Source organism: Canis lupus, chromosome 19 (genome assembly GCF_048164855.1).
Source record: "Canis lupus baileyi chromosome 19, mCanLup2.hap1, whole genome shotgun sequence".
NCBI lineage: Eukaryota > Metazoa > Chordata > Mammalia > Carnivora > Canidae > Canis > Canis lupus.
The window spans coordinates 25,396,689-25,423,865 of record NC_132856.1 but is presented as its reverse complement, the minus strand read 5'-3'; the positions used below and the strand labels follow the sequence as shown (position 1 = coordinate 25,423,865).

The window sequence follows — 27,177 nt, the reverse complement described above, 5'->3', positions numbered from 1 at the left end:
CCTGAGCTGCAATTAAGAGTCAGTCGCTTAGTCAACTGAACCATCCAGGTGCCCCTGGACAAACTTCTTTGGGAAGTTGGCACTGAAAGGAAATTGTAACGGAAAGTCCTTCATTTCCTTTTTTTTTTCCTTCTAAAGATTTTATTTATTTATTCATGAGACAGAGAGAGAGAGAGAGAGAGAGAGGCAGAAACATAGGCAGAGGGAGAAGCAGGCTCGTGCAGGTAGCCCGATGTGGGACTCCATCCCAGGACTCCAGGATCATTCCCTGAGCCAAAGGCAGATGCTTAACCACTGAACCACCCAGCCATCCTGAAAGTCCTTCATTTCTAAACCAGTTCCTCCTCCTTCTGGGACTATTGGTTAGGCAGATACATAATTAGCACACAGAGTTAAGAAAATAAGTTTTTGCCTTTAGATCCTCAGTTTTGGAAAGAAATCAGGTTTAAAACTTATTTCTTTTCTTTTTGACTGTCAAATTCCTCAGCTGGAGGCCAGGATGAGTAAAGGCTAGTGGGCCAGAATTTCTGTAGTTGAGGGAATTACACACATGTAGGCATTTAATATCTATGTAACATAGGATCTAGAGACACATTTGTAAATCAACAAGTGAGTCCCCATGAACATAAAGATAAATACTTTTAAAATGATTAATCTTCTTACATGTTGACATCTAGACTTTTTACTGGATCTTAATATTTCATATTGTAATGCTTGATCAGATTGGATATTGAACATTAGAAAGAGTATGAGCATTTATGAAAAATGACATAATTTATTTTGTGAAACCAATTGCAAATACATGAAAACATAGAGCTTGAATCAATTCATCAAGAATATCAATAAGCTGATAAAGCAGGGGCATTTTCATTTCAATCATAATTTTTAAGCCGTATTCACAGAAAAATTACTTATTAAAGCAGCCATATGTGTGATTAATGGGTTGGTAGTGGTACTAATTACTCATTAGAATGCTAAGACTAAAATATCCTAGGACTTGAAAAAATATAGTGATTTTCATTAAAAGTGTTGGCTAGGTCCCAAAGTCTCAATGGGCTCCTATTTTGAGCTGTAAGGACATGATTTTGATCTAAAATGAAAGACAAATTATCTTAGGAAGATTTAAATTGACACTAACATAATGAAATCCTTCTTTTGTGTATTTTTATATGAGAGATGTATCTCAATATAGTTTGAGATAAATAACAAGTTCGCACTGTTTACATACATTTTAAAAGTTAAATCTTTGGAACGTGTATTTTTTTTAACCCACTGAATGCTTGATCATCTATAGATAAATATTTCTTCATTCTCTGTTTTACAATGGTGGCCTATTTGGCTATTTAAGCAATAACCAAACTTTAAAATTCATAAATTCAATTGAGCATCAAATTAATAGCATTAATCATCATTAGAAGACAAATAGTGCATGTAAGAATGACTTTCTTGCATACTAAAAATATTTTTTCTGTCGTTACAACTGAACACTGCAGCTCAAAGTGTGTATACAGGTACAGGGAAACCTGCTAAGTAAAGGTAAATGTTCTGAAACAAATTTTACAAATATTGCAATCCAAAAGAAGCACCTTATTTTATGTTTTGGATGCCATGATCATGTTAAAATTCTAAGTATTAGCTATAATCTTCACACAAGTAACATCATTAATTTTCATGAGTGAACAAAACATCCACTGTACAAACTTTCATTTTAATTAAGCACCGTAGTGTTTAATAGTGTGCTGTGAATCACAGTGGTGTTTGCTTTTGACGACGGATACAGAGAAGAAAACTTGGTTCTTGAATTTTCATAAAAAATTTTAAGAAAGATTCAAAATATATTAAAGAATAACTTAAAAAGATTGAAACGCCAAGTTAATGTTTTGAGATGTGAGAGAATTTGATCTTGTGAGTAATGGGTCTGGTGAAATTTTTGCCTGTGTAGGAAAAAAGAGAACTTAGCAATTCTAGCACTTCCCTATTCATAAGATATTAGAGAAAGACATCAAAAGCTCCCACCCACCAATAAAGAATAAGAAATAACAGAATGGGGTGCCCCTGGGTGGCTCAGTGGGTTAAGCAACTGATTCTTGATTTTTGGCTCAGGCCATGATCTCAGGGTCCTGGGACTGAGCCCCACATCAGGGAGTCTGCTTGAGGATTCTCCCTCTTCCTTTGTCCCTTTCTTTGCACATACGCTCTCTCTTTCTCTCTGTTTCTCTCTCTGGAATAAATGAGTAAATCTTAAAAAAAAAAACAGTATGATGTGAAGAAAATATGGACATTAATTTGGTTCTTTTGCTATAGATAAATCTAATTCAATGTATACTTTAAAGTAAAATGATTTAGTATAAATAGTGAATAACATACACATTTAGTTGAATGTATAACAATGCCCAGTATCTTTTCTTGTAAAGCTTAATTATCATTTTATTTCCTTTATATTTTAGGGAGCATTTGACTAAAATAATTTGCCATTCTATAGTGACAGTAGGTCAAGATTTCATTGGTAATAGAAAATGGCAATAATTATACTTGAGATCATCAACATTTGACCTCTGAAAGACCCACAGAAGAATCTGTTCATCATGCAAGGCTATTATTAAAACTATTGCAGTACGAGAGAATAGCACCTTTGCTGCCTGAATATGTGAAGTGGCAGGGAGGACATGTATGGGTTTTAGCATATGGGTCAGGTGATTTTAAGGTGAATTGTGGTTGTGATAGCGAAGAACCTATGATGTAATAGCTTTGGATGAGTGGGCATAGTGAACTGAGGCTTTACTATGCCCACTGAGCCTTAATGAGCAAGATGTTAGTCTCTCTAAATAAAGTATCTTAGTTTTTACACTCTTCTCTTCCAGGGGTAGGTGTTTCCTGGAGCTGGCCTCTAAATAATATTTGTTCTTAGTATTTTTGGATGTAGGGAAAGTATGCCCATTCCAGAATTGTTTAACACGGGGTCAGGAAAGAACATAGCGTCAGTACTGTTCAACCTGGGAAGAAGGAATATGTTGTGTGACAGGCAGCCTCTAAGATGACCCCAATGATTTCTGCCTGTTAACTGTCCATGCTCAAAAATAATCTTCCCCTTTGAGTGTGGTCTGGATTTAGTGGCTTCCAATGAACAGAATAGAAGAAAAATGACAGGTTGTTACTTCTGAGATTAGGTTCTAAAACCCCATGATTTCCGTATTCCTACTCATTCTCTCATTCCCACTTGCAGTGCTTGCTCTGTCTGAGGGAAACACACTGATGTGTTACAAATAACCCCAAGGACAGGCCCATGTAGCAAGGAAGGGATGTTTCCAGCCAACAGGTATAAAGGACAGGAGTCCTGCCAGCAGTGTGCATGAGCTTGGCCATGGATCCTTCAATAATGTGTGAGATTACCACACACAGCCTGTGAGAGGGGTGTCTGTGCCCAGATTCCTGACCTTCAGAAGCCATGAGATAATGAATATTTGCTGGTCTAGTTTACTATGTTCAGGGGAAATGTATTATGTAGCAATGGATAACTAATGCATGTTGGTTTCACTTTTCAGGATGCAGGAGTATACTTTCACCTGAAATTTCCACTTATTTCAAAATAAGCATATTTATTAGCTCAAATGTTGGTTATGTTCACTAATTATATTGTAAAGCAAGAGACTTAAGAGAGATGCATCACATATTATGTTCATTACAAAGTTTTCTTCATTCTGCTCTGTAGTAACAGGCCATATTTGAAGTGGATAGTAACTATCCTATGGAGGGACAGTTGCAAGAATTAATGCTTTCTTGATGAGCGCTGGGTTAGTGCTTTGTAAAGAGTCTTGAAGTTTCTGCTTCATCTTTGTCTCTGGCACTTGGTGGGCCTCAAGTCTACTTAGAAAGGCATGTCTGTATGCCCAGGACCTGCTTCAGATGCAGTGTTTCCCAGCCTTCACTTCAAAGCAGCATTGTGGTGAGTCCTGACCCCTCCCACTGTCTGTGGTTGCCCTGCACACCACCACGCAGACTAGGGGCTTGTAGGGAACAATTTTCTCCTCTGCCCAGGGAAATTCAGATCTTGGGAGGTGGACATTTTTTTTCAGAACTTTATCATTGTTTCAATTTAAAAGAAAAACATGTAAAGAGTGTTCTGAGAAATTTACAAAGGGACATATGATCACAAGCTGGGACAAGGAAAACTGGAGTCGAAACCCAGACAAGATAAGACTTCTGGGGCACTTTGTAAAGGGACAGTTGCCAATACTATGCTGAAAAGTTTCAAGACCTCAAGTTTCTCCTCACCACTTTTAATAAGCTAATGAATCCTACCATTTCTGGCGGGGAAGAGAGGCAGGCAAGAGTAGTCAGAAGACGTTTTGCATGTTTCTCGGTTGACTTTGTCTTAAATTTGGATTTAGACAGAGCAGTATCTAAATTCCATTTCTTCCAAATATTCAACTTACTTTGGGCCATACATACTTATTTTGATTCTTTGCTTTTGGGTTTGTGGGGTTTATAAGCTCTTTTCCATCTTTATTTTTCATTACTCTGTCTACCAACATTTGTGCCCATCAATTACCCATCTGTCTCCCTGATTTTGCGATGTCTGTAAACATGTTGAACAAGGAAAAAGAAACTAATAGCCCAAATGACATTGGGCGACTGTCCAAGGATAAATATGTATACAGCAGGTACTATGCAATTAGCTTTGCCATGCACTAGCCCATTTGTCCACATAAGAGCTAAAGGACAGGACAATACTGTCACCCCTTACTACCTGGGTAACCTTGCTTTTTCTACTTTCTGGGCCTTGTTTTCCTTATATGCAGTGTCTTCTGCCAACATGGGGAGCTTAACTGTTATATAATTGACACCGAGAGCCTTTGCAAGTCATTTCTAAGGTCTTTATTTATGAAAGCCAATAGTTCATATGGTGGGGACCCTTTTGATGTTTTCTAATTTGTTATATTCATTTTTCATGAATGGGCTGTTGCTAAGTCTGTTATAAAATACCTTCAGAAAAGCTTCGAACCCCCAAATGTCTGTATTCCCATATTGCCCTGGGGCTGAGGCCTCAAAGCCTCAGTGTGAATCATTCTATCAAAAGGGAAATAAATGTGTTGAGTCTTCATTAGCTTAAATTCTAGTGTTTTAAGAGTCTCCCGAGTAATTCAGAAATTCTAACCAATTTTTTTAGGGGCCAAATTCAGGATGAGGGCATTCCCTGGGGGCAGGATGTATTTAGAAACTCAGCCTTAGAATAGACAGAGTTTTGTGAATGAAAGTTGGTAACCGTAGGCACCTGGGCAGCCAGAGTTTTAATTAAAAGACCAGATCATAGTGCAGTGACTCCCAAATTAGCTGTACATTGGAATTACCTGAAGATCTTTTTAAAAAGACTGAAGCTGGCTTCTACCCCAGACCTTCTGACTCCACTGTGTGGAGTGTAACTGGCATCAAGATTTTTTTTTTTAAAGTCACCATCACTACTAGTATATAGCAAAATTTGAGAACCACCCAGAGTAAGCTCAAGGCTTAAGTTTTGAATTCAAACAGATCTTAGTTCAAATTCCCATTTTACCACTAGACTACATGACTTTGGGAAAGTTATTCAACTCTTTTGGTTTTCTTTCTTTTTCTTTTCTTCCCTTTCTCTTCTTTTGTAAATTAGAGATCATAAGAGCACCGGGCACAGCTATTATTAACATTAAATATATACTTAGCACAGTGTCTAGCACATAGTAAGTACTCAGAAGGTATTAGCTAGTATAACTACTAATAGAGTTTCAGTGTTAGAAGTAGGCTTGCTAGTGGTCAGAGGGGAAGCACACTTAGGAACCAAGCAAGACAGAGTGAGGTGGGGGGAAATGTCACTTCTCTACTAACCTGGCTTCTCCCTACCCCGGTTTCCAGGAATCAAGCAGTGGGAATATTTGAGAAAGCTGTCATTCTCCAGGGGTTCCGACTTGCAAGGGCTCAACAATCAACTCATTTGACTTATTACCAGGATGTATGATTTTGAGGTTTGTGTCAAAGGAACAGCCTTGTTATGGTTGTTCTAATTAAAAGAAAATTATATAATATATATTTATGCATATATTTTTAAAACAGGCTTAGCTTCTAATAACTAAACAAAGGAAGAGAAGGGTAGTCTAATGACTGATTAAATCATTTTCGGTGCATGTTTGACTGAAAACTTATGGCTCCAAATTTTTTTTAAAAGATTTTTAACTTATTTATTACACACACACACACACACACACACACACACAGAAACAGGCAGAAGGAGAAGCAGGCTCCATGCAGGGAGCCTGACGTGGGACTCCATCTCGGGTTTCCAGGATCATGCCCTGGGTGGAAGGCGGTGCTAAACCGCTAAGCCACCGGGGTTGCCCGGCTCCAAATATTTTAAATCTGTGGTTAAAACAGCTGAAAATATACCCAGGACCATCAGGATTTAATTTGCAGATAGATATGTATATTTTAGATTTATTTCATTTTTAACTAGAACCAAGCATTTTGTAGATACTTTCACACTAATGAAGTGTCTTTTTAAATTAAACTTTTTATTTTGAGACAATTGTGATAATCTCAAAATGTAGGTAGATTCACAGGCAGTTGTAAGAAATATCATATACCCTTTACCCAGTTTCTCTCAATGGCAAAATATTGCAAAGGTATAGTACAATATCACAGCCAAGATATTGATATTGATACAATCAAAAACAAAACATTTGCATGACCACAAATTTATTCATGTCACCCTTGCATAGACATACCAACCTTCCTCCTGTTCCTACTCCCTCCTGAATGCTTGGCAAACATTAACTGCTCTCCATTTCTATAATTTTGTCATTTCTAGCATGTTATATGGATAACATTATATAGCATGTGATCTTTTGGAATTTACTTTTTCACTTAGCTTAGCTTGGTATCCTGGTAATACTAGTTTCACAAAATTTTCTCAACAAAAGTTGAGAAATATTTTCTTCTCTTCTATTATCTGGAAGAGACTGTATATAGTTAGTGTTACTTCCTTAAACATTTGATAGAATTCTCCAGTGAAATAATCTGGGCCTGGAGATTTCTTTTCTGGGAGTTTTAAAATTATAAATTCTATTTCCTCAATAGCTATAGGGCTATTCAAATGGTCTACTTCATATTGGGTATGCTGTGGCAACTTGTACTTTTTTTTTTTTTTTTTAAGGATTGATCCCTTTCATACAAATAGTAAATTTAGTTGTTCATAGCATTCCCTTATTTTGCTTTTGCTGTCTGCAGGATCTGTAGGCTATCCCCTGTTTTGTTCCTGCTATTCGGAATTTGTGCCTTCTGTCTTACTCTTTGTCAGCATTATCAGATATGTGATTTTCAGATATAGTCTTCCATTATGTGGGTTGTCTTTTCATTTTCTTGTTAATGTCCTTTGAAGCACGAAAGTTTTCAATTTTGGTGAATTCCAACTCATCTGTTTTTTTGTTTGACTGTTTGTGCTTTAAGTGATGTACCTAAGAAACCACTGCATAATCTTAAGTGATGAAGATTTACACTTATGTTTTTTTCTAATACTTCTATAGTGTCAGCTCTTGCATTTACATCTTAGTCCATTTGAGTAGTTTCTTATGAGTGGTGTGAGTTATAGGGTTCAATTTTATTTTTTGCATGTGAATACCTTTCTTTTGATAAATATTTCTAGGACATACATTTTTCCATAATTTTAATTTCATTTGTCTGCAGTGTTTATAAAGATTTTGTTTACTTATTCATGAAAGAGGGGGAGAGGGAGAGACACAGGCAGAGGGGGAAGCAGGCTCCACACAGGAACCTGATGTGGGACTCGATCCCGTGACCCCAGGATCACGTCCTGGGCCAAAGGCAGGCACTAAACCTCTGAGCCACCCAGGGATCCCAGTAGTGTTATATTTAAAGTGAGCTTCTTGTTCAGCCATTATTTTCTCATGTATTTTGTTAGTCCTGCATCTTTTTCCTATCCTTCTGGGATTCCAATGACATGATCCAATGACTAGATCTTTTGTTGTAGCCCCATGGATTCCCGAGGCTTAATTGATTGATTAATTAATTAATTAATTAATTTAAAAGATTTTATTTATTTATTCATAAGAGACACACACAGAGAGAGGTGATGTGGGACTTGATCCCAGGACCCCAGGATCACGACCTGAGCTGAAGGCAGTGCTCAACCATTGAGCCACCCCCTATTTATTTTTTAAGTCTATTTTCTTCCTATTAAGGTTGGGTAATTTATGTTGCTTTATTTTCAAGTTTAATATTCTTTCATCTATCTTCTCCAAGATCCATCTATTTCACCATTTTCATCCCATCCACAGAGGTTTTAAATTTTGATTATTATGTTTTAGGTTTAGATTCCATTTGTTGTTATTGTATTCAGGTTTAAATTTTCCATTCTGTTTTTCTTATATCTTCTATTTCTTCATTAAGATATTTTATTCCTTTGCTGAGACTTTATGTTACTTGATCACCAAAACATTTTTATGGTGGCTGCTTTAAATGTTTTCTCATGTGATTCTAACATCTATGTCAGCATTGTGTTGGCATTTATTGATTTTTTAATTAAATTCAGGATATTCTTGGCTCTTAGTATGATGCATGGCATTTTTTATTAAAGCCTGGACATTTGGGGTTTTATAAATATTTGAATATTTCCGAATCTTATTTAAGCCTTCTGTTTTAGCTGACTTTTCCTGACATTATTAGGTAAGGTGGGAGTTCCTGCTGTCCACTAGTGTTTTAGTGTGGATCAGGGATGCTTGTTACTAGTCTTGTGGTGATGAAATCTTGGCTACATACTCTACCTTTTGTTACTGCTTTAGCAGAATGTTTGGGGTGTTTTGTTCATCCTGGCAGAGGTGATATCTAGGTTCCCACATCTGCTTTTGCTGTTGCAGGCTGGGAAGGATCCATGGTGGGTTTTTTTGTGATGTGTGGCTGGAGTAGAGTAGTTATTTTCTGAAAGCTTTCTGTCTTGCAAGGCTGCCCTTTTGCTGGCCTTTGTCTGGAGAGAGCAGAATTTAGTTGGAATTTCTTTTGTCTGTGCCTCTTAGAATTTCTGGATTGCTGATTTCTTCAGTCTAGAATATATAAAGCAAGACAACCTCCCCTCCAAACTCACACACATACACACACACATACCAAACTTGAAAATACCCAAACAGAACAAATCCAGAAAACTTATCACTGTGTGTTCCTTAGGTCCAAGAGCCCCCACCCAGCTCATCTGTCTTCTCTTTACCTTTCTGAATTTCCTTATGTTTCCTCCTTATGTAATGCACAGGATTTTTAGTTGTACTTAGCAGGAGGAAATAAGAAAATGTATTTCTACTCCATCTTTCCTGTGATGGAAGTCCCTTGAACTCTGTCATTTTAACAGCTAATAATTTTTTATTCATTATAATGTGCATTTTGGTTTTTTAGAATAGACACGAGACAAACACAAATTTTCTTCTCATGTGTTCATCGCCTAGTCAGGAAAGCCCTCTAGAACATGTATCAAGCAACCTTTGGCAATAAAGTTAGCATCACATTCTTCCAAAAGGAATATGTTGACAGATATGTAACACATACAATTCAAGGCTGGCCTTATACTGCTGCATTTAAATCTGTGCATATTATGCAGTTTTTATATCTTAAATAGCTTGTTAACATACTACCAGCAACCCATTCCATTTGGAATTAAAACCTTTCTGTAGACATTAAGTAGCTATAGAAAAAGCAGAAATCAGCATTTTAAAATTGGTTTATTTTATAACCAAATGTCAACTAATTACTCCAGTAAGTTGAAAATTCTTGCTTATATTAAGCAGGGTTATGTTCATTTTCAGAGAAAAAAAAAAATCCTGTGTCATAAAATCTCTCTCTTTCCCTCCCACCTCCTTGTTATAAAAAGTTAAGTGTTTCCTCATCTGGGTTTTACTATAGGAGTCACATAAATGACCAGATTTATTAAGCATAGACTTCTTGAGAGCATTCAGGAAAGTGAAGATTACAGCCTTCAATCAATGAACAACTCCTTATGGATCTGCAAAGCCTGATCTATTAGCCCTGTCTGGGGCCACTGCCAGAAGCCTCCTTCAGGGAATTGTTTGGCTCTGTCTCTTCTCAACCAGTCTTTCCTTTGACTGGGGTTATATCCAAGGCATGCCTAGATTTCCTGTCTTCTGCTCTCGCCTCAATTTATTACATCACAGGAAATCCCTTTCTTACCTGTCCCCATGCTTTTGTTTAGCACTGGTCCACCATTCTTTTCTCTTCCACCTCTAGTTACTTCAGAACTCCTAGAATCAGTTACTTCTTCACAAATATGGGAGCAAAGATTTCGAGAGACTAAAGTGGTTTCGTTAAGACATACATATTAATAGTGAAACAGAGGATAAGAACTCCCATTCTATAACAAAAAATATTTCTATCTTTGTTACATTTCTAGAATTTCCTCTCTCTCTCTCTCTCTCTTTAAGATTTTATTTATGTATTCATGGGAGACAGAGAGAGAGAGAGGCAGGGACACAGGCAGAGGGAGAAGCAGGCTCTATGCAGGGAGCTTGATGTGGGACTTGATCCCGGAACTCCAGGATCATGCCCTGGGCCAAAGGCAGGCGCCAAACGGCTGAGCCACCCAGGGATTCCCCCCTCTTTCTCTTTTTATTAAATTTCTATAATCTCCCTAGGGGCAGGGAAGGGGGGAATAAAATATCACTAACAATGGGTGATCAATGGTAAGAATTAACCCATATCAAGAAAAAGAAAGCCATACATAGATAAACAAAATATGGCAAAATAGCTAGAGCCTTGTAATTCAAATTCCCTTGGAATTATCTCGAAGCCAATTCACCTGGTGTTGGAATCTGGAGAGAGATTGGATAGGTTCCCCTTGGTATTACCAAAGAAGTAGTAAAGCATAAGCTACTAGTTGACATTTGTTGTAAAATAAACCGACTCTTTTGCTTGAAAGTGACAGAAAGCCAACTGAAAAATGCTTGAAATAAAGAAAAAATCACTGGCTCATGTATTCAAGAAATAGGTTTCAGACACAGGTTTTTAAAAGTTGTGGTCAGGAATATATCTTTGAATAGTCCTTGGCTTTGCCTTGCTGTGTTGACTTAATTTCCAAGTAAGCTCGACTTTTAACATTTATATTATTTATTTATTTATATTTTTAATAAGCAGCACCAGGCTTGCATCTTACAAGCTCAGACACTCTTGCGGAATTAAGGTCTTTTTTTCCCCAATAGTCCTGGTAAAAATCATGCACATTTTCTGACTGGAACTGCTAAGATCAGATGCTCAACTCTGGACCAGTCAATCAGCAGAGGACTGGGATGCTCAGACTAGCTTAAATTCCTAGTGCATTTCTTAACCCCAGAGATGGAATCCGTTCTATTTAAACTACATAAATTCAGAGTAAGGTAGGAATATTTGCTCCAAAAGTATATTGAGATCCATCAGCAACAAAGGAAGGAAGGGATACTATGAAGGTAGATCAACATTTATCTATTGCCCATAGAGGAGATCTTAATATAGCTAGAGAATGAGGTCAGGGAAAATTAATCCCATGAACACCAAAACGTTCCTTGCCATCCCTTGTTTAAGTATCCCTTCTGAGTTGGGGATAGGATACTTAAGATTCAGATTTCTTCCAAAATCTGCTTTAGAATCTTCCTAAACTTTTCATCTATCACATCCGTTTTGTTTTAGGATTTTGTGTGTCACCTTTGCCCAGAGGCCATGCTAATTGTCTCAGCCCAATTTTAGTATATGCACTGTTTTTTTTTTATTTTTATTTTTTTAGTATATGCACTGTTGAAGCAAGCACACACACCCTTTTTGTTTTAAACCTATCCTTTTTCAAAGCATGAGCCTTCAAGACACATTTTTTTAAAAAAGAAATTATTATCCAATTTTATTTCTTCCACTTTGGTTAGTCATGTACATCAAAGCAATATAGACCCTTTGTGAATATACTTTATTTTAGCAAAGTTACTGTCTAGGTAAGTTTGAGAGGATAGGCTAGAAATGTAACCATCTCTCACAAGTATTTTTTTAATGGAAAAATGAATTTCATGTTCCACACAACTAATTTACAAATGAACCATTGGAATACAATCCATTTGCAAGCACATACTGCTAAGAAATCTAGCAGATGCATCAATGAACTTTAATTACATAGGATCACTTGATTAACTTAGTCTTCTTCCTCTATTCCAATAACCAGGTATCTTCCTGGAGCAAAGTTAAAGCAGATATGATATTATATATGAGTTGGGGATAGATGACCTCGATATAACCATGCCTTAAACAGAACTCACTTCCCTTCCTGATGAGTATAGGAAGAGGTTAGGAAGGTAATCTCATGTTAGTGAATTTATCAGAAAATCTTGTTTCCAAACAGATTAAAAGGTTTTTTTTTTTTAATTTTTAAAAAATTTTTATTTATTTATGATAGGCACACAGTGAGAGAGAGAGAGGCAGAGACACAGGCAGAGGGAGAAGCAGGCTCCATGCACCGGGAGCCTGACGTGGGATTTGATCCTGGGTCTCCAGGATCACGCTGTGGGCCAAAGGCAGGCGCTAAACCACTGCGCCACCCAGGGATCCCGATTAAAAGGTTTTAATGACTCTTAACATAAGCATAATTTTTGAGCTGATGGTTTTAGAGGAGCTCTTTAAAGAATATAATTCTCAGAAGAGAACTTCTCAGGGGTTCAGAAAAGCAGTGTTTGTTATTAGTCACTCTCGTGTGCTACCTTTGGCTTCCAGACTTGCAAGACTGATGGCACTAATGTTAACTACATTTCAACCTTTTGGAGAGACTCCATCCATCCATCTATCCACTGAGTATACACAGGTATAGGATTCTGAAAGATGGGGCCAGGCAGGCCATTGGGCCCCAACCCTTAAGCTTAAAGTAAACTTGAATTTTGACAGATGTGAAAAGCTATACATATTCATGGGAGTAGCATGAGGCCTCATCAAAAATGTTGAGCCCAGCTAAAATCTGAGGGGTCCTAGAATAGCTAAGTAGAAGGTTGAAAGAACACCCTCAACCTGAATCTAAAAGTTGCTTGATTTCAAGGGAAATTCTCAGGAAGTGGTATAGATGTTTTTGTGGGAGAAAATGGAAACAAGTAAGAATGAGTCTCAGGACTCTATAGTCCGATGGGGGAGATTGATGTGGAAAATTTCATTATAATACCAGACAGAGAAAAATAGTTGCTATGCCGAAAGTACAAGCTTTGGGCCAAGGGAGGATTCATGAGAGCTATGCCCTGCATTCTTGACCTTGTCTGTAAGCTTGACGGCCTTTGGCTCCTACCACCTCTGTGGTGAATATCTTATTCTGTATGATTCTAAACAAGGAGAACCCCCTTAGCCCAGAGATTCACAAACTGGTTAATGGTTAATGGTACCTCTAGGCCAAAAAAAATGCTCAAGAGTTTTATTAAGTAGTTAGGTCCAAACAATTTAAAATGTATAACGTACTTATGACCTAAGAATTTAGTAGCTGTTTGAAAAAAATACACATACACTGAACAAAAAAAAAATGCCTATTTCATTTTTAAATAGTCACAGCTATTTACTAATAGATGGGTGTGCCTGTTGGGTACTGTACCACTTCTCAAACCTTGGTGCTAAATAGAACACTGCCACCCTTATTTCCTGTTGGATGGTGATTTTTTTTTCCCTGGCATTGGCTTTTTATCACAGAAGCTGCTGAAAACTCAGCTTTGCAAAGGTAGGCTGTCATCAAAAAGAGATGGAACTAATGTTGAAGCTGTGAAATACCACAGCTATAAATTCATGCAATGGTGACAGATCTTGAGGATCTCTGTTCCTTTTACAAATATGAAACACCATGCAGTGCTCTTGTGTTTGCTCTAGTGGCCCGTGCACAATCTGAGAACTCAGACCTTGCCTATCCTTTCTCTGTTTCTCCTAGTGATATCCTTGTCCTCCAATCCCCAAGTCTTATATTTGTGTCTAAACAAGGAGCATTCTGCTGAGTCAAAAATATGGACTCAGAGAGTTGCCAGTAAACTAAATCAACATCAGTTATGTTAAATTGAACTATACCCATGGTGATGAAATATCAAATCTGAGGAGGATAACAGAATACACTTACTACTTAAATTTAGAGTCAGCGTAACTTGATGTGTTTGTAGTTTTCGTGATTCAGAAGCACCTCCAAGTCTTGAGATCCAAGATTATTCATTAACATGGTTTTAGTGAGTTCAGTGGGGCCCAGTTTATAGATTTATGTTATCAGAATGCCAGTTTTATATTAGCTGTACTATGTGCAATATATTATTTCTCTAATTCCAGTAACGTCAAATTGGTCTAGAGCTGCAGATGACTTTAGAATAACTGTGTTTCCTGGCAGCAGTGAAAGAGAGTGAGACATAGGTTTGTGGGAACAAAACATTTTCATGAAAATGGAGACCCAGTAGATTTGCCAAAGTTTGTTTGTTTGTTTTTTTCAGGACAGGATGCATGAAAGGGATTAATGTTTCTGAAACATAATGTAGTTTTTTTTTCTCATTTAAGTAAATCTTGCCCGATGATCCCCATTAAATCCCTAGCATCTGTTGGGTTAGAGAAAGGACAGGTACCAATCAGAGCAAAGACATCATTGCTGGGCTCTGTACCTCAGAGAGAATATTTTGGAGTTCACACAGTAATTGGAAACTTTAGTAAGCATAAGAAGCAATTGAAGGATTGCTAAGAGATACTGAGTCCTTTTACAGAAACCCATTCAGAGTTTCTGGTTCAGTGGATGTTGGGTGGGCCCCCAGAATTTGCATTTCTAATAAGCTCCCAGGTGATATTATCGTTGATTTTCAGACCACAATTTTGAGAACCACTGGCCTAAAGTGACCATAGTTCTTGAAAGTCCAATGTACTGAGAAAAGGGTTTTGTAAATTTCAGAGCCTTCATTTCCATATCAAAAGCAAAGCCTAGAGCTCCAAACCTGGAGTTTTATCACAAATAGATATTAGTAGAAACCACCAGCCATGGTGGTGCTGATGCAGAAAAGTGATAAAGGATTGGGATAGGAGACAAAATGATAATAAAGAGATGGAATATTCTCACCCTCCCCTTTCCCAGCACCACCTTAGAGTCTAATTTAAATGGCATGAAACAACAATCATTACCTAATATGAGGAAATTGAGTATTATCCAAAGATGGTGTCCACTTTCTTGCCTTGACAGGTGTCAGACTGCTCATAAAAACTCTGCTAGGGTGTTTCAGAGTTCCATTCTATTACTATTAGATTTTTCCCTCTGCATAAAAATATTCTAACTGCAGAATCCCAGGGATAGCCTCATGAACAGTTTTGCATACATGGCAGTGAATTCACTGGAGACTTTGAATAAGATATTCTACTGCTGAATGAATCAATGTTTTCCAAAGCATCAGGCATCTCCCCATTCCTTTTTTTTTTTTTTTTTTTTTTGTGAGCACAAGGTTTGACAGGGCTTTTAATTGTTGACAATCTTCCTTTTGTTTCCCACTGAGGACAAAAACTATATCCTTTTTGCAATGGGCACAACCCTGTAATGGCATTCTCTCCTATTTGGATATGACAGATACCCTCGCAGGAGCTAAACTCATTTCTGCACAATGTACTTGAGACTTGGAGAAGTAAACCACAATTTATCTCCTCTAAATAGCACTCCCCATTTCAGAGCATAAGGCAGATAACCTCAACGTGAACTTTGCCTATGGATGTTTATCTGCAGCCTCCAAGTAATATGGATTTATTCTGGTAATATACAGACCATTTTGCAGATAATGTCGAGAGCAAACATTTTATTACTGATTTCTTGTAAATTACACATGGCTGTGTTTTAATGGATTTTCCTTCCAAGCCTCAGTCTCATAACATGAGTAGTTATACAGATTTTTATTATGATCTTGAATATTGACTTTTAATTATGCACTGGTTAACAAAACAAATAAGGCTGTCATTTCCATCAAGGGAGCACTAAGGATAGAGGGTATCTTTTGACATCCCTCCTGCCTTCTCATCCCAGTACTACTCATTTTAACATCACCCACACCAGGCATAAAAATGTAAAAATCTCACATTACTTTAAGAAGACCCTGGAGCAGTTTTTAATTACGTTTATCGCGGAGGATACATGGCTTACAGTAATGATAGTTGAAGGGCACCCTAACAACCATATTCAAGGGTAAAGAAGGCTGTTCCAAGAGGTATATGAGACGTTTCCATCTCAGTGGAAGATTGAGTGGAAAAGAACACATTTAAATTGAAGCCAAGAGGGATCCCTGGGTGGCGCAGCGGTTTGGCGCCTGCCTTTGGCCCAGGGCGCGATCCTGGAGACCCGGGATCGAATCCCACGTCGGGCTCCCGGTGCATGGAGCCTGCTTCTCCCTCTGCCTGTGTCTCTGCCTCTCTCTCTCTCTCTGTGACTATGACTATCATAAATAAATAAAAAAAAATTAAAAAAAAAAATAAATTGAAGCCAAGAAAGGTAGACAATGGAATGAACTTCCTGACCACAAGAATATCTGGGGAAACAAGTCATTAAAAAATCCAAGAACTAAACTCCACTCTTTCTGATACATTTCAGTTCTTAAGATGGCCTTATAGAAGATGCAGCATCTGACAGCAATGGCCCAAGAGCCTTGCACATCTGAAGTCAGCATCTAGAAATGGTGACCCCTCTAACACTGCTCCCATTCTAAGACTCAGTGAGCTCATCCTTGGAGATAAGAAGAGGTGATGAGGAACTTCTATCAGATGTGGTATTTTTAGATTCTGTTTCTAAGTATGAAGAGGGTTAAAGGCTTTTGAATTTCTTTCCTGGCTATTCAGGCAAGAAAATAGGTCAAGAGCTCAGTAAGACCAAGGAGATCAGTGGTTTATTTCTGTATGGCAGTTAGCACTCTCCTTAACCCTTTCTCCCAAAAATATCCTGAAATATATCCTGTGAGGAAATATTAGGAGTGAAGATAAAGTCAGGGTATTGAGATCTAAATGAGTGTTGGTTGTTTAATAAATTGTGGTGAGAGATATGAATGAGAGAATGAAAATGAAATTTTGATAATGGTATAGTTGGGATCAAATCAGGGTAATATATTTTTATTGAGAACTATAGAAAATCAGAGTAAGGAAGGACCTCAGAAATGAAATTTAATCCATTTTTAAAAAGTAAAGGGGCAACTGAATAATGGTTTGTTTTTTTTGTTTTTGTTTTTTTTCTGTTTTTTTGTTTTTTTTTTTGATCATCTGAATAATAGTATCAGAGCTGGGAAGTAAAGCCAGTACAAACGTGTTTAAATTACATTATACTCTTTTGGGAAGCCAATTCTCTCTGCAATTTGTCTTATGGAAAAATCTAGAGGTTTTCCATTTGTTTGCTTTTCATTTGTATACACAACAATAGCCAAAACCCTAAACCGGATATTTGGCTTAATCTGGGAAAAATAGAAACTACTCCATTGTTTTACCTTGTATTAAAAATTCTTCCATTACTTCTGTCAACTTGGTAAGTGAAGTAATTAAGATTGTGTTAATTACTTTAAAATTTTTTCACTACAGAAAATAGTTTTATCACTGTTATAAGGTAACACTTTCTCAGACCATAGCTAACAAGAAAAGTTGTTGCTGAAATACATATCAACTACTCCGTGAGTCAATGGGGTTCTTCAATTTTATCAGTTGACTGTTTCCTGACTTAGTTGAAATGGAATGAAATCTTCACCGTATTGAGAAAGATTGGGAGTCCATGGTCACTTTGGATGGAAAGTACATATATTTTCAGAGCAAAGATGAGAGTGGGCCATTTTTCTCAGCATTAAGGTTGTCTTAACACTTTTGGAGAAAGAAGCAACTGCCCCATAAAATTTCATCCACTCTGGCCAATTATCAGAAATTCTTTGTATCCTGATAATAGAATCAACTCTCCCTGAATAAAAGAACACAAAGAGACTGCAACCTGAGGAAGCTATGTTTATTTCAGAGTCTCGAGGAGCCATGTGTTGTTAAACAAAATATAAAATGTGCAATAAACTTTAGGTATAAAGGACTTTGTTGGCTATAAAGTTTTATTTTACCGCTGTCCTCCTATGGCTAAACACGTTCAAGATCAGTAAAATATTAAAATATTCAAGATGACAGAACATGAAGCCGAATTCCAGAAATGCAGCAGTGAGAAAGGATGACGAGGGGCAGATCTGTATCTGTGGCTACACTGTCATCTGTATAAAGCCCATCACTTCAGCATGTACTTAGTTAAAAAGGACACAGAGCATAGAGGGAGCATCCTTAATTGATCATCTCCATTACTCTTCACACAGACACCAGTTGAAACTGAGAGTGACAATGTTAAGCCAGAATCTTGTTACAGTGAGTAGAATGCAAGCACTTCCATCTTAAACAGTAAGAATGTTGAAGAATTTTCCTGAGGCCCAAATTGTTGTTTGCATAAGTCTGTGGTAGTTCAGAAAAATGCATACTGTTTTTGAATTTCCCTAAATGCTCAGGGAGGCAAGGGTTTTTATTTTTAAATAGAAAACCCCTTACATATTGTCTAAAGAAAGCCTTTGTTACTGAAATAAGTCTCTCAGTGGAAAATTATAGTTTTCACGGGGAGCTATCCCTACTAATCAGACTCACGGCTGGTTTGGACATTGCAAAATTGCATTATATTCCCTGAGGATAGGAATTACTAAGTAAGGGAAGCCAACGCTTAAAAACAAGATGATGGTGTTTTCCACTGAACCACTTGCAAAATAGGAAAATTAGAAAATTCTTTTGGATCTTTTGTCAGACTTGCGAACATGATTAGGATGGCATTGCCAAAAGCCACCATTTTCATTTCTGTTGGAGTATCACTGTTATATTTGAATTTGGTTTTTCAAGTTCTAACTTTCTGGTAGGTACATTTGGTTTATTGAGGTTTTCACTGTTCCTTGCTTATATAGGTATTGTGTGTGTGTGTGTGTGTGTGTGTGTGTGTGTGTGTAGTTCTCATTATTATATCCTCAGCTTCTAGCACAGTGCCTGCCCACAGTAGCCTTTTAATCAATGTATTTTAAGGGAAGACATTTAGACTTCTTACTTTTGTGTCCTATTTATAAAAGTTATAGTTATTCATTATAGAAAAAAAATTAAGCGATAATGGAAAAATAGAAAAAAAACTCACTCATAATCTTACCATCTAATTTGGATTAATTGGTGTTAATATTTTGGTGTGATTCCAATTACCTAATTAGTATTTGTATACATGCACACACACAAATAGACCCAGAAACACAGAATAACATACATATATCCATACATATATACCAGGCACTCAAATTGGTATCAAACCAAATATTTGGTTACATATTCTCTCTCCCATGTAAGTTTGTTTTAAAAGATTTTATTTACTTATTTATTTGTTTGAGAAAGGGCACATGAAAGAGGGAAAGAGAGAGAGAGAGTACAAGCAGGGAGAGGGGCAGAGGGAGAAGCAGACTCCTTGCTAAGCTGGGAGCCCGATGTGGGACTCCATCCCAGGACTCCGGGATCATGACCTGAGCTGAAGACAGATGCTTAACCAACTAAGCCACCCAGGAGCCCTCAATTTAATGAGTTGAGAAAATATTTCATCTAATATAAAATTGTTTATAGAGTTCATACGATCCACTCACTAAACTCTCAAACCATGAACTTTGCAAACTGGAGTTGAAGAAGCTTCCCTGTTTCTCCTACCGGCTAGTAATAACACTTACTGAGCACCCACTAAGAGCCAGAAAGTCTGCTAAGCTCTTGATTCACAGTATCCTGTTTTAATCTTTACAACTTTTTTTTTTTTAAGATTCTATTCATCTATGCATGAGAGACACACAGAGAGAGGCAGAGACATAGGCAGAGGGAGAAGCAGGCTCCCCAGGGGGAGCCTGATGTGGGACTCGATCCCACCACCCTGGGATCATGCCCTGAGCAAAACGCAAATGCTCAACTGCTGAGCCACCCAGGCGTCCCTCACAACTTTTTGAAGTAAATCCTATTTGGATGTACCATCTATCTATCTATCTATCTATCTATCTATCTATCTATCTATCTATCATCTATCATCTATTATTTCTATCTATCATCTATTATTTGTCTATGATTTGTATTTTTTGAAATAAAATTAATATTAACATTATATAAATTTCAGATATACAATAATTCTATATTCATTCCATCTTCATTCATTACACAGTGATCACCTCAAAAGTTGAGTTACCATCTATCACTCATTGCACCATCCCCACTGCCTTCTCTTCTGGTATCCACCTATCTGTTCTCAATGTCTATAAATTTGCTTTTATTGTTTTGTTTGTTTGCTTGCTTTGTTTAGATTCCACATACGAGTGAAGTCATACTGCTTGTATTTTTCTCCTGATTTATTCCACTTAACATAATAGCCTTGGGGCCATCCATGTTGTCACAAATGACAAAATTTCATTCTTTTTATGGTTGAGGAATATTCTATTGTATTTCTGTACTATTTCTGCTTTATCCATTCTTCCATAGATGGCATTTAGGTTGTTTCCATATCTTGGCTAATGTAAATAATACTGCTATGTATATAGAGGTGCATATATTTTTCCAAATTAGTGCTTACATACTCTTAAGATAAATACCCAGATATAGAATAGCTGGACTCTATGATTGTTCTATTTTTAACTTTTTGATAAATCTTCATATTCTTTTCCATTGTGTCTGCACCAATTTATATTCTTACGAACAGCATACATTTTCTCCACATCCTTACCAACATTTGTTATTTCTTGTTTTTTTGATGATAGTCAGTCTAGCCAGTGAGAGGTGCTACCTCATTGTGGTTTTGATTTGCATTTTCCTGATAATTTAGTGATGTTGAACATCTTTTCATGTGCCTGTTGGCTATTGGTATGTGTCTTCTTTGGGAACATGTTTATTCATATTCTCTGTGCATTTTTAAATTGGGTTGTTGGGTTACTTTGTTGCTGTAAGTTTTATGAATTATTTATATATTTTGAGTATTAACTCTTTGTCAGATACGTAATTTGCTTAGGATCTTCTTTTTAAAACCTGTAGAGTATAAGTAACTCACCCAAGTTCACCCAGGGGTAGGTGGCACAGCTGGGTTTCAAACCCAAGACTGTGAAATCCAGACCCTGAGCTCTGAAATCCTGAGCCTAGTATTGATTTGGCTATTACATAACTGTGTTACACATCTGAACACATGTTTAAGCCTCTCTCCCTTTTGATTACTTGGTCTAGTTGATCATATTTCTGAAATATCCCATTTTCCATTTTCCCATCAATGTCTTAATTGTTTTCAATAAGGGACAGTTTGCCCTCCATGAGACATCTGGCATGTCTTTTTTTGTTGTTGGAGTTTGAAGGGGGATACTACTGGCATCTATTGAGTAGATGCCAGGGATATTGTTAAATATCCTAAAATATACCCACAGCAAAGAATTCTCCTGCCCAAGATGTTATTAGTAGCAAGGTTGAGGAGTCGGCCTTAGCTCATTTCCACCTCTTTTGTCTAATGATAAACAGCTTCCTAATTAGTTTCTCTATCTTAAGTTTTGCTCTCACACTGTTGCCACTGTTATCTCTTTGAACACAGATAAAACCATGCCACACCCTTACTCTCTTTGGCTCTGTAGCTCGTGAGGACTGCCTGCCTATGCTCAAATATACATTCAAACAGTTCTAGATTTTAGGGCTTCAGGAAACTGGTTTAACCTCTCTAAATTTCAAATCCATTACCTAAAATAAAGGAAAAAGAGCTACTCCTAACTTTGATAGGGTTCTTGTGAGGTTATCAATATTTCATGGCTGGCACTAGCTAAGTCCTCAATAACTCTTATCCATCATTAAGAAAAAACTGTTGAAGGTTTCCCCCCTCCACATTCATTCACCTATTCATTGGTTGTAATACATAGTAGTTAAGATAACGAGCTCTGGAATCAGATTTCCTTAGTTTAGAATCAGTTTCCCAAATCAAATTTATGTAACCTCAAACAATTTACTTGGCTTTATGAAGCCTTAATTTCCTTGCTTCTAAAATAAGTATAGTAACATACAATTGATAAAAGTATTGTGAAGATTGAATATGGGTACAGTAGCTACCATGTTGCTGGCTATGTATAGGCCCTAGGTAGGTAGGGGTTACTCTCACCTGGCTTGTATTTTCAGAGCATCTACTCTGTGATCGATCCTCTTCACATTGTGTCTGCCTTCTAATAAGTGGTGCAAGTGCCTGAATCTCTCATTAAAGAGCTTGTTTTAGGGCAGCCCAGGGGGGGCTCAGCAGTTTAGTGCCACCTTTGGCCCAGGGCGTGATCCTGGAGTCCTAGGATTGGGTCCCATGTCGGACTCCCTGCGTGGAGCCTGCTTCTCCATCTGCCTGTGTCTCTGCCTCTCTCTCTGTCTGTCTCTCATGAATAAATAAATAAAATCTTTTTTTTTTAAGAGCTTGTTTTAAAAAGGTACTTTTTTAAAAAATCTCCACACCAACACTCCAAATATAGATGATAATAATACCATTTCTGTCAACATCTGCCTGTCTTTCATGAAGTTCTGCTGGCCAGTATTTCTTTCAGAAGATACCATGTATGCATCCGCTGATGTGGGGATGTATGGTCAGTCAAAAGGAATCTGATGTTCTTTTGCAGTGGAAGACTCTCCTCCATTTCAAACGCACCTTTCAAGCTGACTTTCTGGGAATGATACAATAAAAAGAAATCTCTTCAAGATTATGATAATGGCTCTCAACTTTCTCCATTACCCTAGAGCTGAAGGGATGATAGTGACATATTTCTGTTACAGGAGGAACTCAATGGCTGCTTAATTTTACATGTGAATTTTGAATGCTTTGTATTTGTTAAAATCCAGATTACATTCTTCTCACTAAGCAAGTGATCCAATGTGATTAGTATAATACATTCTCCTCTGTTGCCCAACATTGCCAGAGGCAAGGTATTACTTAGGGAACCAGCCCCTTCCCCCCCAACATATACACCCTTAATGCAAAATAAATAGATCTGTAAAATCATTATGGAGCTAAAATAGCACTTAGAAATGTCTTTTTATTGTGAAAAATGGCCAAATAAGAGTTGTTGACTATTTGTAGCCCTGTAATGTAAGTCAGATAAATTGGTGCCCAGAAGTCTGACATTTCAAAAGCCTGAGAATATGTTGCATTTTTTCTGATATGTCATTTTTGTAATTCCCCCCACTATTTTCCTGTAGCAAGAAGCAATTCCTCTGTGCCCAGGCAGTTCAATTAGAGCATTGTAAAAGTTGTCAGAATGACTTCAACATAAGTGCCCCTGAGCAATAGGTATAATTTTGGAGAGGAACAAGTTCTCTTACCACACTGATGTGGGCACTTGTGTTAACTAATTTGGAAAAAGAATGCACCATCTGAATTTTCTCAATTCAGTTAACCTGCCCAGAGACTTAGAAACATTCTGTCTCACCTAGAGTGGGTTCTGTGCTTGGGTCCGCTTAGCATCCTTGTGGGCTTCTTTAGCCAATAGCACCCTCTCTGTGTTCTCAATGTGTATATATTAGGTGGCTCCACCTCTGGGTGGTTGAGAAGATACCCACAAAGATATCCTGCCCAAGCATGGGCAGGCCTTAGAGATTGACCTCTAGTGGATAGAAATGACACAGTGTAACATTTGAGACCAGGTCAGAAGTCAGTGAACTTTTTCTGTAAAGGGCCAGATAGTAAATATTTTTTAATTTTTCAGGCCATATCCATATTGTCTCTGTCACAACTACACAGCTCTGCCTCTGTAACATGGAACACAAATGCTTCCATACCCTGCTCATATTGCTTTGTATAGGGATGGATGTGCATCTCACTTTGATTCAATTGGACTCAATTTCTTGATCCTTACAATGAGAAAGGGTGGAGGAGCTGTCTTTTTGCTTTGCTTCTTAAATGGATGACATGTAAGCCTGGGGATATTAGTGTACATTCTGATACCGTACAGGAAGGATCTCTCCATGACAATAACCAATGAAAAAGACAGCAGGGGAGGGCAGGGAGAGAGTGAATCACAAATGGCATAATTTGAGTACCTGTATGGAACTATTATTGAGGGTTAACCCTGGGAATTTCAGTTATAAGAACCGACTGTTGTTGGTGGTTGTCAGGAATGGGGGATGGAGAGTAAGTGAAATGGGTGAAGGGAGTCAAAAGGCACAAACTTCCAGTTATAAAATATGTAAGTTGTGGGAATGTAATATACAGAATGGCAACTATAGCTAACGATATTATGTTGGATATTGAAAAGTTGTTAAAAGAGTAGATCCCAAAAGCTCTCATCACAAGAAAAAATTCTGTAATTCCATAGGGTAATTAATGGATATGATAATCATTTCTCAATACATATTATATATATAATATATTTATATATATTCACATACCAAATCATTATGTTATACACCGGAAAATAATATAATGGTACATATCAATTATACCTCAGTAAAAAGAGCCAATTGTTGTATTATATATATTCATATATCATAAATGTATAGATTGATGAATTTTTAAAGAAATAGATGCAACCATGGGAGCAAGATCAAGAAACCAAAGTTCACAGCTCTCCCAACCCTGACTCTTGCCTACCTTCAACTAGTCCCCAGTCCCCAGGGGTAATCGCTATCTTGAATTTTGGCAGCATAGATAGTTTTTCCTTTTTTAGTGCTTTGTACAAATGTAATTAGATGCTATATACTCTTTTTCATCTGACTTTTTTTTTAAAGATTGATTGATTGATTGATTGATTTATGATAGAGAAAGAGAAAGAGAGAGAGGCAGAGACACAGGAGGAGGGAGAAGCAGGCTCCACGGGGGGAGCCCAACGCGGAACTGGATCCCGGGACTCCAGGATCGCACCCTGGGCCAAAGGCAGGCGCTAAACTGCGGAGCCACCCAGGGATCCCCTCATCTGACTTCTTTTATTCAATATTCTGTCTATGAGATTTCTCCATGCTGTAGTGTATAGATTCAAATTGTTCATTTGCATTGCTGTATAATTTTCAATTGTGTGAATATTAACACAGCTTATTTATTCAGTCTGGGTTTGGTAGGCATTTCCAGTATTTTGTCTATCATGAATAGTGATGCCCTGAATATCTTTGAACATGATTTTCAGTGGAAATTTGCACACATTTCTACTATGAATGTACCTCATAATGAAACTGCTTATAGGAAATGCGTATGTTAGGCTTTATTAGAAATGCCAAATGGTTGTGCAAAATAGATATTCTTCCAGCAATGTCGGAGAGTTCTGATTACTCCACTTTCTTGTCAGCATTGAGTATTTTCCGTCTTACTCATTTTTATTATTCTGAGGGGGTGGTGTAATATTACATTATGGTTTTTAACCTACATTTCCCAGATGTAAGTTTATAGACCATTTTGATATCTTCTTTGATGAAGAGTTCAAATCTTTTGCCCATATTTCTATTGTGATTTCTCTTTTTCTTATTGATTTATAAGAGCTTTTTATATATTCCAAATTGTGTATTCTTTTTGAGGAAATATAGATATGCCAGTACATTTTAAAATGTAAGCTTGAATTGAGACTTCATTACTTAAAACTGACTTGTTACGAATATGATGTGGCTGAAACATTGTTCGGATACAAGAACAATAGTCTCTTTTCTGTTCCATGAAAGGAAAAGACCAGACATGATTGCTTGGTTGAATGATAGTTAAGAATTATTCTGACTTTCCTAGGTAGATTTTTATTATTAACTAAAACTTCATCACGCATGAACATAGAGTGGCAGCCCATGTCTCTTTCTCTGCTAAAATGGGAGAGTCAGAGAGGAAGGGATATTTAATTTAAGATAGACTGCATGGATAAATTCCCTGCATTTCCTATCTTCTCTATTTGTATTTTAAAATAATTTGCACAAAAAAATAAAAAAAAATAATTTGCACTAGAATGCACTGCACTGTTGCTCTTTGCTCCTGTGTCCATCAGAATCTCTGATGGCCTTCATGTTGGTTCTTAATGGTCCTTCAGAAGCCCACAAGAAAAAAACTACATTTCTGATGGAGCAGGCAATGGAGCTTCTAGGGTATAAGATTCTTCAGGGAGTTCCTAATCTTGTCAGAAACTCTCAAATTCTTCCTTTCTTTCATGATTTTAGCAGCAAGATGTAAATCAAGCACAATACTTCTAATCAGTGGAGGAAAAAAAATCTTTTCTATTCTCTTCAAAAATCTACCTTCATCTCCAGATAGCACATGTATATGTTGGATTTTTGAGGCTTTCTCTCTCTACACAGCCTTATTATTAATTCACCCTTCAAGTTCATGCTGGTAGGAGAGTCCATTAACAACTAAAAAAAAAAAAAAGTAGCTAGGATACTGGGAAGAAATGGAAAATGACAAATCAGTTAAAATGGCAAATCTAAAATAAACATTTGTTGATAAATAAGACCACATCCATCACAGGATTATTAATATATTTGGCTTTTTAGAATTCAGATATACTGAAGGTCTAAGAGATTAGATGATGCACAGGAAATATTTTATTAACCACTTTACTGACTTGCAAGTAGATTTTATACCAATCATAAAAACATTAATCAGTGCCTCCAAAGAGTTAAATTTGAATTTTCTGTTTATAAAAGTAAATAATGAGATAACAATTACTTTCAATACATCAAGCATGGGAACCTAGTTTAATTTGCCTTCTGAACATGTTGTCATTAAGTCTTAAGATCTGTTAAAAGTGGGTTTTCGCGTGGGGTATGGCTAGTATCTTACAGGAAGTGAGGCACAAAGGATTTAGAGATAAATATTAACTCTTCCTTACCCATACTCCCCAGCAGACAGTCTAGTAAAAAATTACAATCTTTTAGGGTTGATGCATCATTCTGAGGAGATCAATTTCATTCATGTAGTTATGCTGATACTGCCTATAGTTTATCAGGCATGGTGAGGTGCCTTGCCTTTACCTTGGTAAAGAAAAACAAGATGATCAGATTGTGAAACCTGTCAACTTTGATATCTGATCATGTCTAGAGAGTTGATGGCCTTGCTTCTTAGGATCATAGTCAACTGCTTTGCATCAATAATTTAATATGGGAGCATTTTTGAGATGCTACACTTTCCTGTCATGCCTTGCTGTGCCAAATATCTAT

The 27,177-nt window shown here is 37.1% G+C and overlaps 1 long non-coding RNA gene across 5 annotated transcripts in view; it reads left to right on the top strand.

The window, feature by feature from the left end:
- Positions 1 to 27,177, top strand: part of LOC140610016 (uncharacterized) — a 72,845-nt gene that overhangs the window by 12,679 nt on the left and 32,989 nt on the right. For 3 of the 5 annotated variants that reach the window (XR_012011799.1, XR_012011801.1, XR_012011800.1), the window contains 3 exons: positions 3,710 to 3,943; positions 5,884 to 5,993; positions 16,601 to 16,749. This is a non-coding gene — a long non-coding RNA (uncharacterized lncRNA). The remainder of the gene's footprint in view (positions 1 to 3,709; positions 3,944 to 5,883; positions 5,994 to 16,600; positions 16,750 to 27,177) is intronic. The other 2 variants (XR_012011802.1, XR_012011803.1) reach the window with 1 other exon arrangement.